This window comes from Rhinopithecus roxellana, chromosome 11, assembly GCF_007565055.1.
Source record: "Rhinopithecus roxellana isolate Shanxi Qingling chromosome 11, ASM756505v1, whole genome shotgun sequence".
NCBI classification, from domain to species: Eukaryota; Metazoa; Chordata; class Mammalia; order Primates; family Cercopithecidae; genus Rhinopithecus; species Rhinopithecus roxellana.
Genome location: NC_044559.1, coordinates 35,916,126 through 35,927,225, shown reverse-complemented (window position 1 = coordinate 35,927,225; position 11,100 = coordinate 35,916,126).

The window sequence follows — 11,100 nt, the reverse complement described above, 5'->3', positions numbered from 1 at the left end:
GCATGAGCCACTGCACCCGGCCCCATGTTCCTTTCTTACTTCTCCATCATCCTTTCTTCTTATTTCTTCACTTTCCCTTTCTTAAAAGCGGATTTTTCCCCCTCACAGATCCAAGGCATGCCTTCACTTCTCACAGGATGGCAAGGAGAAACGATCAGCCGCTTAAGTAAAGAAAAACATCAAAATCAGACCCGTCTGCAGTCAGAATCCACAGCAGTCGTCCCATAGCACAGCACTGCGTCCACCAGCGCCCTTCCTTCCCTCGGAACTCAGCCCGTCCAGGGCTGCACAGCAGCCTGCAGTCCCCGGTGGCAACAGCACTTAGCGGCGCCTCATGTTTAATGCAAGCAAGCTTCTGAGACAGGAAAGCTTTCAAGATACAGCTGAAGATACACGAGCGCTGCCCTTTACAGAGCAAACACGAATGTACAAAACCAACGTGGGTTTTCCTATTTTACAATAATTGTGTTCTCATCTGTACAGATTTAAGCAAATCGCTTCTGTCAGAAGAAAGAGAAATCTATATCCAAGGGCCTCTGTGGCCTAGAGAGGCCTGAGTTACCTCTGCTTTTTGAGTCTCCCAGTAATTTGAAAATGAAAAAATTCTGGCTGGGCGCAATGGCTCACGCCTGTAATCCCAACTTTGGGAGGCTGAGGTGGGCGGATCACCTGAGGTGAGGAACTCGAGACCAGCCTGGCTAACATGGTGAAAACCCGTTTCTACTAAAAATACAAAACATTAGCAGAGTGTGGTGGCACGCGCCTGTAATCCCAGCTGCTTGGGAGGCAGAGGCAGAAGAATCGCTTGAACCCAGGAGGCAGAGGTTGCAGTGAGCCAAGATCGTGCCGTTGCACTCCAGCTTGGGCAACAAGAGTGAAACTCCGTCTCCAAAAAGAAAAATGAAAAAATACTAAAATAGGTTATACAATTTGTAGTTCATTTGTAAATGCTCATCATTAGCAAGTTAATATTTTTAGCACAAAAGAGATAATGCAATATAATTGTGCTAGTAACTAGCTAATTACAGGATTTGTAAAAAGTAATCATTCCTAGTGTGCTATAAGTAATGGGGCACAGGTGTATAGCTGTATTTTGAGTAACTTCTTTAACCTGTTAGGATATGATTCCTTTGGGAAAAAAAATTAAAGATCTAAAGTAGAAGTCTTTTGTGTGGCTGTGTTAAAGTGTATGATATTGATGACTATGAAAGTTAAAGTGTATGACATTGATGACTATGAATGTTTCCCTTCTGCTAACATAGACACTCTTGTCTCCAAACAAGTTCGCTGTGCTTCCCACTCTGTCACTCATTCTGGATGGTTTTGTTAGCATACCCATGTCCTCTACCCTGTCTTCAGAGTGCTTAGGTTAAAAGGCTTTATAAATACCACGTGTCTAGTCCAATACCCTTTCCTCGGCTATCTGGACCCAAAGCACCATGCCAAGTCAATGCAGTGCTGTAGAACTTAGATGTTTTTTTCCCCCCTCCTGAATATTCCTAAATAATTAAGTGTTTTTTTTTTTTTTTTTTTTTTTGAGACGGAGTCTCGCTCTGTCGCCCAGGCTGGAGTGCAGTGGCCGGATCTTAGCTCACTGCAAGCTCCGCCTCCCGGGTTTATGCCATTCTCCTGCCTCAGCCTCCGGAGTAGCTGGGACTACAGGCGCCCACCACCTCGCCTGGCTAGTTTTTTGTAGTTTTAGTAGAGACAGGGTTTCACCTCGTTACCCAGGATGGTCTCGATCTCCTGACCTCGTGATCCGCCTGTCTCGGCCTCCCAAAGTGCTGGGATTACAGGCTTGAGCCACCGCGCCCGGCCTAATTCAGTGTTTTGAAAGACTCTGATGCATCTTGGAGAAATGGCTGATCCTAGGACTGGGGCAGGAAACACATGATCTGGGAGTATTTTGTAATCTCCAAAAGTAAGGAAGTACTAAAAAACAAAAAGAAACAAAACACCCAAATATGAATGGGGGTATGTTAAACAGACATAGGAACCAACTGAAACTGTTCCCAAAGGCCAAAGCTGGAACAATTTGAGCAACAAAATTAATGAAATAGTATTAGATTATAACGTAAAGTATAAGACCTATATCCATGAATTTGTATTGATATAAATGATTGGATAAAGGGTTTGGGACATCAGTCTTCCTTGCAGAATAATTCCAAACAGTTTTTTGCAGATACTCCACCCTCAAGAAGGTACAGTATTAACTCCACACTTCTGAAGTGTGAGTTATCTACAATGACTTTGCTTCTGAAGAATATAGTATGGAAACGGGAGGGAAAGAATAACTTTACAGTGGAGAAACCTGACAAATACTATGTCAGCCAGGGGATGAAGCCCAACATCATGCTGGCAGTGTGTACTCTTGATAAGATATGACTAAAATCACACTTTATCTCTGTATTCCTTCTCTGTAACATCCATAATCCCAGTCTAATGAGGAAAACATCAGACTAATTCCAATAGAGGGCATCCTACAAAATACCCAACCAACACTCCTCAAAACTGCCAAAATCAACAAAAATATGGAAACTTTTAAGAACAGCTGCAGACACTGCAGAAAGCCTAATAGTAACCACTCCTTGGAGTCTGAACATCAGCTCTGCAGGGCCCATCCCCTAACCTAGGTTCTGATCATCTCACCTCTTTTCCTTTGAATCCTCCAGCTTTAGAGGTGGTGCTGCTTCCTGCTATTTTGAGCCCTGTATTACACTAATGTTCTTCCTTTGCTAATTCCGCCCTCCAACACCCAATTCCCTGTATAAATTTCCTCTGTTGAAATACCTTGTGTGGTTTCTGTTTTCCAAACTGAGCTGTGCCTGTCACAGTGCTTGGTACCAGGAAATAGACCCTCAGGGATGCGGATTTGGAGATCGATTTGATTTTGTTCTTGGTTTTAAGTGCTGGGCTGAGATCTTTTCAATGGGAATTGCTATGCTAGTACTCTGTTGCATGCATGTGGAGGCATAGTGATTAAGTTGTCACCAGTGATTGATGGAGATGAAATGCCTATGGAATCAAGTGCCTTGTGGGACCATATAGCTTTTCACACAAAGAATGACAAGGACAATAGGCATAAACTGTCATTGTCCCTTGATTATCCTAATGGCAGTAGTAACTACAACTACAAAGCATTGGAGTGGGATGACATCTTTCAACTGGAGAGATTACAAAAAGAAAATCACTAGCTCAGGTTTAAACTTCTAAATTCAAGTCTAAGAGCACTGAGAGGCTCTATGGTAGCCCTAAAATAATGTTATTTTTTTAGTCACAGGGCCAATCTCATACAAAAAAATAACCATAATTAAATTGTGTGGGTTACAAAATTACAATGTAAGTTGAACTCATAGGCTTGCCTTGACTCTTATGAGAAAACACATTGATTGGGTGAGTGGGCCTCTAGGATTTTGAATGGTCACATCTGGATAGATGTGAATGAAGCTGAAAATCTTGAACCCAAGGCCTCTCTGTCTTGTGAAGCTTTGAACCCAAGGCCTCTCTGACAGTGGAAGCTTTTGGCTTTTAGATCTATAATTAGAGTGAGATCTCAGCATGTTCCAGGGGGAAAAAGTGAAGTCTGACCTGGGAAGAATTAGCTTTTATCCCAAATGAATGACAACATCTTGCTAATTGATTTAGGCAGAAATCTGAGGATTATTGTGAGAAGTGTCAAAGGAAGATAAAATATAACATTAAATCAGACCAATGTATGGACTTGAGTGGACTATCAGAGTCTGGACTTACTCTGTTAGCTCATCCAACTGGAAGTGACTCGAACAGTTTTCTTAGTTGAGTCAATAAAATGTATTTATTGGTGGCCTACATTCAGTGAGCTGAAATGAGAGAACTTCCTGGGGCAATGTAGAAAAACTATCCATAGATTTAGGGAGACAGGAATGCAAATTTACATGGGAGCATGAACACCCAGCCATATCTCCTGATGGGGTGTAGGTGACAATCTCTTCACTGAGATACTAAGAAATATATTAATGAGGGGAGTGCCAGCCTCCCTGGAAAGCTCTGGGGTGGATCCCCTCACTAGATTGGGGTTAACAGTGGAAGACGCTGCCACTGAGATGGGTCTAGTCAGGAAAATAGCAATTCTATAATAGAGATTTCATCAGAGGGAATTTCATATGGGAGTTGGTTACATCAATGTTGGAAGGCTGAGTGAGGAAAATGGATTATTCACTGAAGTCATCCAGAAATAATAACCCAGGAGGCAGCTACCACCACTGGACTGACAAAACAAAGGGAAGAGGCTGGGGTTACAGAGCTAGAAGCTTAGGGCCAGGGCCCTAGAAATGTAGAACTCTGGTCTCCGAGAGGGGGCCTGCCATGCTGCTGTTGCTGCATTTGAGACCAGAGGAGGCTGGTTCTAGGAGGGTTTAAAGAATACAAAGCCTAGCCAGGCTCAGTGGCATGATCCTGTAGTCCCAGCTACTGGAGAGACTGAGGCAGGAAGCTTGCTTGAGCCCAGGAGTTCAACGTTGCCATGTGCTATGATTGTTCCACTGCACTCCAGCCTGGACAACATAGCAAGAGAGACCCAGTTTAAAATGTGTGTATATATAATTACAGTATATATATTACATATTTAAAAACATATATTTGTATATGCAAATAAAAAACATATATATATGTATGTGTATATATATGTGGAGGCTAAAATCAATTGCTATGGGTCCGTTGGTGAGGTGATACAGATAGGAAAAATAACCTCAAAGGCAGGAAGTTCCTTCTTCCTCCTCCTGTTCCCCTTCTCTGGAGCCTCTTATTAACAAAATGTAATAGAAAGCCAGTCAGTAAAGGAGAAATCTAGTTTGCAGCATCCTAGCCTAGCAACATGAAGTAGTACACAGAGGAGTGGATTTGGAACAGAAGGACAAGAGCTTAGTAAGCCCCACTGAACTTGCCTTATCCCTGGTACTTTAAAAAGCAAATCTTTCCAAGATGGGGACTTTATTGAAATCCCTCTCCTCATCAGAGCCCTACAAGATTTAGTGAATATCTGTAGAACATCACGGATGATGTTACTGTAGCCTTGCAACAATACAATACATTTTGGACCTCAGACCTCAACATTTATGAAACCAGCACTCAATTATAGTGTTTTATGTGTCTAGCTGGAAAGTTTTTTCCGCTCCAAGCAGGATCATTTAGGAAAGTCCTATCAAGAGAGTAGAGCCTGCCTTTGGATAAGTGGAGCAGCCTCTTACTGTCAGTGGTTTGATGCATAGAGGTACTGAGGGCAGCTTAACTGCTCCTGTAAATTATATATATATATATAAAATTTTAAATATATATATATAAAATTTTAAATATATATATATAAAATTTTAAATATATATAATTTTAAATATATATATATATATAAAGTTTAAAATTATTGTTAAGAGGCAGGGATCAGCTTCCATGGTGATGTGAGGATTAGAGTTCGCAAGTCTTTAAAAACAACACAGGAATCAGTAGAAAAATTCAGCATTTGCGCCTATCCAACATCTTTCTTAACCTAATAAGGTTGACAGTCAGCATCTCTGTTAGAAGAAGTTAATGGTGTTAGTTGAATGATTGATTACACAGATCACTGCAGGAAGGGCCAAAACACAGTGGTCTCATATCAGAGTATAGCAATGGCAAGCTGTACAATGAGGACAAAGAAATTTTAATAATGACCTTAAAATGGCGTTGATATTAAAATGCTCAGCCCAGAATTATCTATGTCAAATTAATTACACTTCCCTAGTCTTTTCCTTTCCATTGAAATAAAAATGATAATGAGCAACACTACTTCGCAAGATGTATATCAGCAATTTCTGAGTAATTTCTTTGAAATACTCAGCTCAATGAATATAAATTATATTATATGCTATGCATGAAAAGACTCCAACCATTAAGAACTGTGCAAAATTATTTTTATTTCAATGTCAAATTCCAAAGAAAAACACCCAGAAATTGCTATGCATATTTGCATTTATAGCTTTTATTATTTTTAGGATGTGGTTTTGAACCCAAATTCCAATGAGTCACATGTACTCTTGCCAACAGTATTTTCAGGGAAAGGCTTACTTGAAGCTGCATGACATTGGATCATTTTATGGAAAATGTAAGTCTTTATGAAATGGAACCTGTTTGTTGTCAAGGAGTCCAAGCTACATTACTAATGAGTAATATTTTATTTTAAAAGTAGACATTTTCTTCTCAACTCCATTTCTGTGGGAGCCCAACACCAATGCAGCTTAAGAAAATGATGGTCTATTTTCTAATCATTTCTAAAACAAAATGGAAATAAAGCTCATAGGACAAAGAATTGAAGCAGCCCACAAGGAATAGAGAACCATCAATGCTCTGTGACTTGCTACATTGTTGATAAGAACAACAGGATAAAGAGATTTAAGTAGAAGAACATACTTTAAACATGGAAGAATAATGTTTAAGGAACAGCTAATTTGTTTCTCCTCTAGAAGGCTCCAGTACATGGCTCTCTAGGGAAATCTAATCAATTAAAACCCTCCATGCTATTCTACTTGTGAGTGGAATAAGGAATACATTTCTCGTGTTATTATATAAATGAATCTCATCTTCAGGGATTTGAAATATAGCTTTATCCAGAGTATAGTGAATTTGTGTGTCATCTCATCTTTCTGCATTATAGTAAAATTGATTTTATGATTCCTTACTCATAAATCACAGGCCTGAGGCAATAACAGCCTTGGAGATGCTTTTGCTTATCTTGCCTAATCTCACAGGCTGGGTGTGTCTCTTGTTCTTTTTTCAGCCACATCTAGCTCTTCGGCTTGCAATTATGGTTATAGTTCTCAGCCTTGAAAAAGAGTGGTCGTCAGATCCAGGTCATGTTCCTGGCTTGTCTGGATCCTCTAAACTGAATACCATCCTGGACACCTTTAGCACATCATTGGAAGAAATTAATAGTGTGATCACCTTGCAAATGAACGCACATCACAACATGGGTACCATTATGAACTTACAGCTACAAAAATCAAAGAATATCTTCCCTTTCCCCTTACTCTCCCCTCTGATATAAGAGCAAAGTGACCCATGGTGGTATTTAGATTTCTGGCAGTCTGCTAGGGGGTTTACCTTCATGTAAAGATGTGGTTCTTCAATCGAGAGAAGTACACAGTATTACCTAGTATTTTAAAAATATATATATTCCCCCCACTTTTTTTTTTTTAAAGACTCCCTGTCAGTTCCTCAATATACTGATTAGTCCAACTAGAGCAGTGGTCTCCAGCCGCTTTGGCACCAGGGACTGTTTTCATGAAAAACAATTTTTGCATGGACTTGGGGATGATTTCGGGATGCAACTATTCCACCTGAGATCCATCAGGCATTAGTTAGATTCTCATAAGGAGCGCACAACCTAGATCTCCGCATGTAAGTTCACAGTAGGGTTAGTGCTCCTACGAGAATAGAATGTTGCTGCTGATCTGACAGGAGGCGGAGCTCAGGTGGTCGCCTGCCGCTCATGTCCTGCTATGCTGCCCAGTTCCCGACCGGTCATGGACTGGTACTGGTCTGTGGCCCGGGGGTTGGGGGACCCCTGAACTAGAGGGAAGAGGAAGGTCATAATATAAAATCATAAGCCTGAGCAATATAGTGAGACCCTATCTCTACAAAAATAAAAATAGCTGGCCACGGTGGTGCCTGCCTGTAATCCCAACTACTCAGGAGGCTGAGGCAGGATTGCTTGAGTTGAGGCTGCAGTGAGCTGATTGTGCCACTGCACTCCAGCCTGGGTGACAGAGCAAGACCCTGTCTCAAAAAAAAAAATAAAATAAAATAAAAAAAATAAAGCAAACTGAATTTTAACTCCTTAGACTCATACTTGGGAAATCAGGTAATTCCTTGAAGCTACTTCAAGAAGACTGGGCATGAAGGAAGCAGGAGTCTCTTGATCTTGCTCCCTGGCAGGAGTGAGCTCTGGCCTGTCCACCTGCCTTCTAGCCTGACTCCAGGGTTAGATGTCAGGAATGGGTGGGAGTTGCGGGATGATAACCCAGTGGAGGTCTACACATCCTTTCTCTCTATGCATGTCTGGCACGTGGATTCTGAATTCATCTCCACTGTCTCCATCAGCTTAGGCTGGTTCTCTCTCAATTGGATATGCAAACTGCTTTGTGCCCCAAACCAGGAGAGAATAAAGAATGCTGTCGAAAGAGCACTGAGTTAAAAGTAAGGAGAAAGGCTTGGTTCTACAAAGGCTTTAGCTGAACCAAATCTTACCCCTAATCTTTGGGTCATTTTAAAAGTCCAGTTTAATCTTTTGATTTTAGTATTTCAGTTGACTATGCGCCTTCTTGCTATACAATAGTTCTAGAGAGAGATCACAAATCACAAACTGAGTGCTATTCACAGCTGAGAAAATACGGACCCAAAGCACTGTTCTTTGGGCTAGTGCTTTATACGAACATCAGAATGAAGTGAAAGGCAACAGTTAAGCATGGCAAATACAACAGGATGCAGACGTTTCTTGCCACATTGACTCTGTTGTGATTATAACCTTTTTTTTTTTTTTTTTTTTTTTTTTGAGACAGAGTCTCACTCTGTTGCCCAGGCTGGAGTGCAGTGGTGTGATCTCTGCTCACTGCAACCTCCGCCTCCCTGGTTCAAACGATTTTCCTGCCTCAGCCTCCAGAGCAGCTGGGATTACAGGCATGCGCCACCATGCCTGGCTAATTTTTGTAGTTTTAGTAGAGATGGGGTTTCACCATGTTGGCCAGGCTGGTTTCAAACTCCTGACCTCAAGTAATCCGCCCATCTCAGCCTCCCAAAGTGCTAGGATTACAGCCGTGAGCTACTGCGCCTGGCATCTGTTCTGGTTATAACTTCTGAGAATATCTTGCATATCTCAAAAGTAAGACTATAACTCAAAAGTAAGAATAATACATATATAGCATACTTAAAAGTAAGAATATTCAGGCAAGGCTTGAGTTTCAGATTTTCCTGTTTAGATGATTTGCCATCTTACTTCCTTTCCCTGGCGCTCACAACACTTAGGTCTTGTTTCTCTAACAGTGTTCACCAGTGTGCACTGTAACTTATTTTTGTAAACACCATACCAAGACTGTTACTTTTTTAAGGCTGAAATCATTTTTTGTTGTCCTAGCACCTTAATACCTGGTTCATAAAAGTTCTTGAGAAAAATGTGTTAAATAAACGAAATTCTTGTTTGGTTTGTGGATGTCCTATTTCTGATACATTTTTAGAAATGATATAACAGAGAAATTTCTAATGCCCACAATAGTCAAATCAGTAAGAGTAGTGAGTGTGAATGAAACAGGCTTAGACGGGTCTGCCTGAGGCAGGTAGTGGGGTATATTACCAAATAAAGTTAAGAACTGATTTTCTGGAATCAACCCAAATGCCCATCAATGATAGACTGGATGAAGAAAATGTGGTGTATATACACACCATGGAATACTACACGGTCATAAAAAGGAATGAGATCATGTCCTTTGCAGGGACATGGATAGAGCTGGAGGCCATTATCCTCAACAAACTAACAAAGGAACAGAAAGCCAAACACCGCATGTTCTCTTATAAGTGGGAGCTGAACAATGAAAGCACGTGGACATAGGGAGAGAAACAACACACACTGTGCTGGGCCTGTGCTGGGGGCGGGGTGGGGAGGGAGAGCATCAGGAAAAATAGCTAATGCACGTGGGACTTAATACCTGGGTGATGGGTTGATAGGTGCAGCAAACGACCATGGCACACGTTTACCTATATAACAAACCTGCACATCCTGCATATGTATCCCAGAACATAAATTAAAAAACAACAACACAAAAGGACCGACCTTCTGCAAGGTAGTCCAGAGGTAACAACTTTATTGCCATAAGAACAACTAAAACATACTCCATTTCTTCTGCATCATTCAGCGTTACACAAACTCAGATGCTGTGTTTCTGTCTGCTCTTATATATATATATATATATGGTTTTTTTTTTTTTTGGAAAAGAGGTATAGATTTTACTTGAGAGTTAGTCCAGCAAAACTTCAACTTTTAGTTTTATGTTAATTCCTTAAATTCCTTTGGGATTACTCGCTTCCAGCTAAAACACTGCTAAATTCTTAACAGCTTGAAGCAGGTTTTGGACTGGGGATCCAATTATGCATTCCCAAAACGCAGTTTTCTTTTGAAGTAGCTCAGGGCAAGGAAGGTGATTTCAACTCTTCAATGTCTAAACCTTGCCTCTTCCATCCTTGCAACCTATCATCTTATTTCCGTCTAAAGCGATTTTGAAAAGAATCTTCGGGTAGTTGGGATTAATCACTGGATTCTTCTCTTTCTGGCTGTGCTATTACATGTTTCTTTGTTTCCAATTAAGAAACTCTCGCAAATACTCAAGTGAACAGAGTAAGTCTAGAGTCTAATTAAGTGTCAGCTAAAAAGAAAAGTTTTGATATGTGTTAGAAAAATACTAAGAAATAATGCTTAGAATAAACTGTTTCTCTGGGCCGTGCATGGTGGCTCACACCTGTAATCCCAGTACTTTGGGAGGCTGAGGCAGGTGGATCACCTGAGGTCAGAGGTTCAAGACCAGCCTGATCAACATGGTGAAACCCCGTCTCTACTAAAAATACAAAAATTAGCTGGACATGGTGGCAGGCACCTGTAATCCCAGCTACTCAGGAGGCTGGGGCAGAAGAATCACTTGAACCCAGGGGGCGGAGGTTGCAGTGAGCTGAGATCGTGCCATTGCATTCCAGCCTGGGGAACAGAGCAAGGCTCTCAAAAAAAAAAAAAAAAAAAAAAAAAAAAAAAAAAAAAAAAAAATTGCTTTTCTGAGACGTGCATAACATTCCTTCCTTTTGTGCAGTGATTATTAAGAAGGGAGGTGGAGGAAATATATGAGGTTTACTATGAGGTTTACCTGGGGGAATTTTTCAAGCTACACATCTCTCCTCCACAAACAGATATATTGCTTTTTGTTCTCTTCCTAGAATACTATAGAGACCCACTGATTGTGGTGTGCCATATCCCTTTGTGTGTTGGGGGTGCAAAAAGTTAAGACTTGTTTGAGATTTATCGTTGGATAAAATGTTCCCAAGTAGAATTTTACAAAA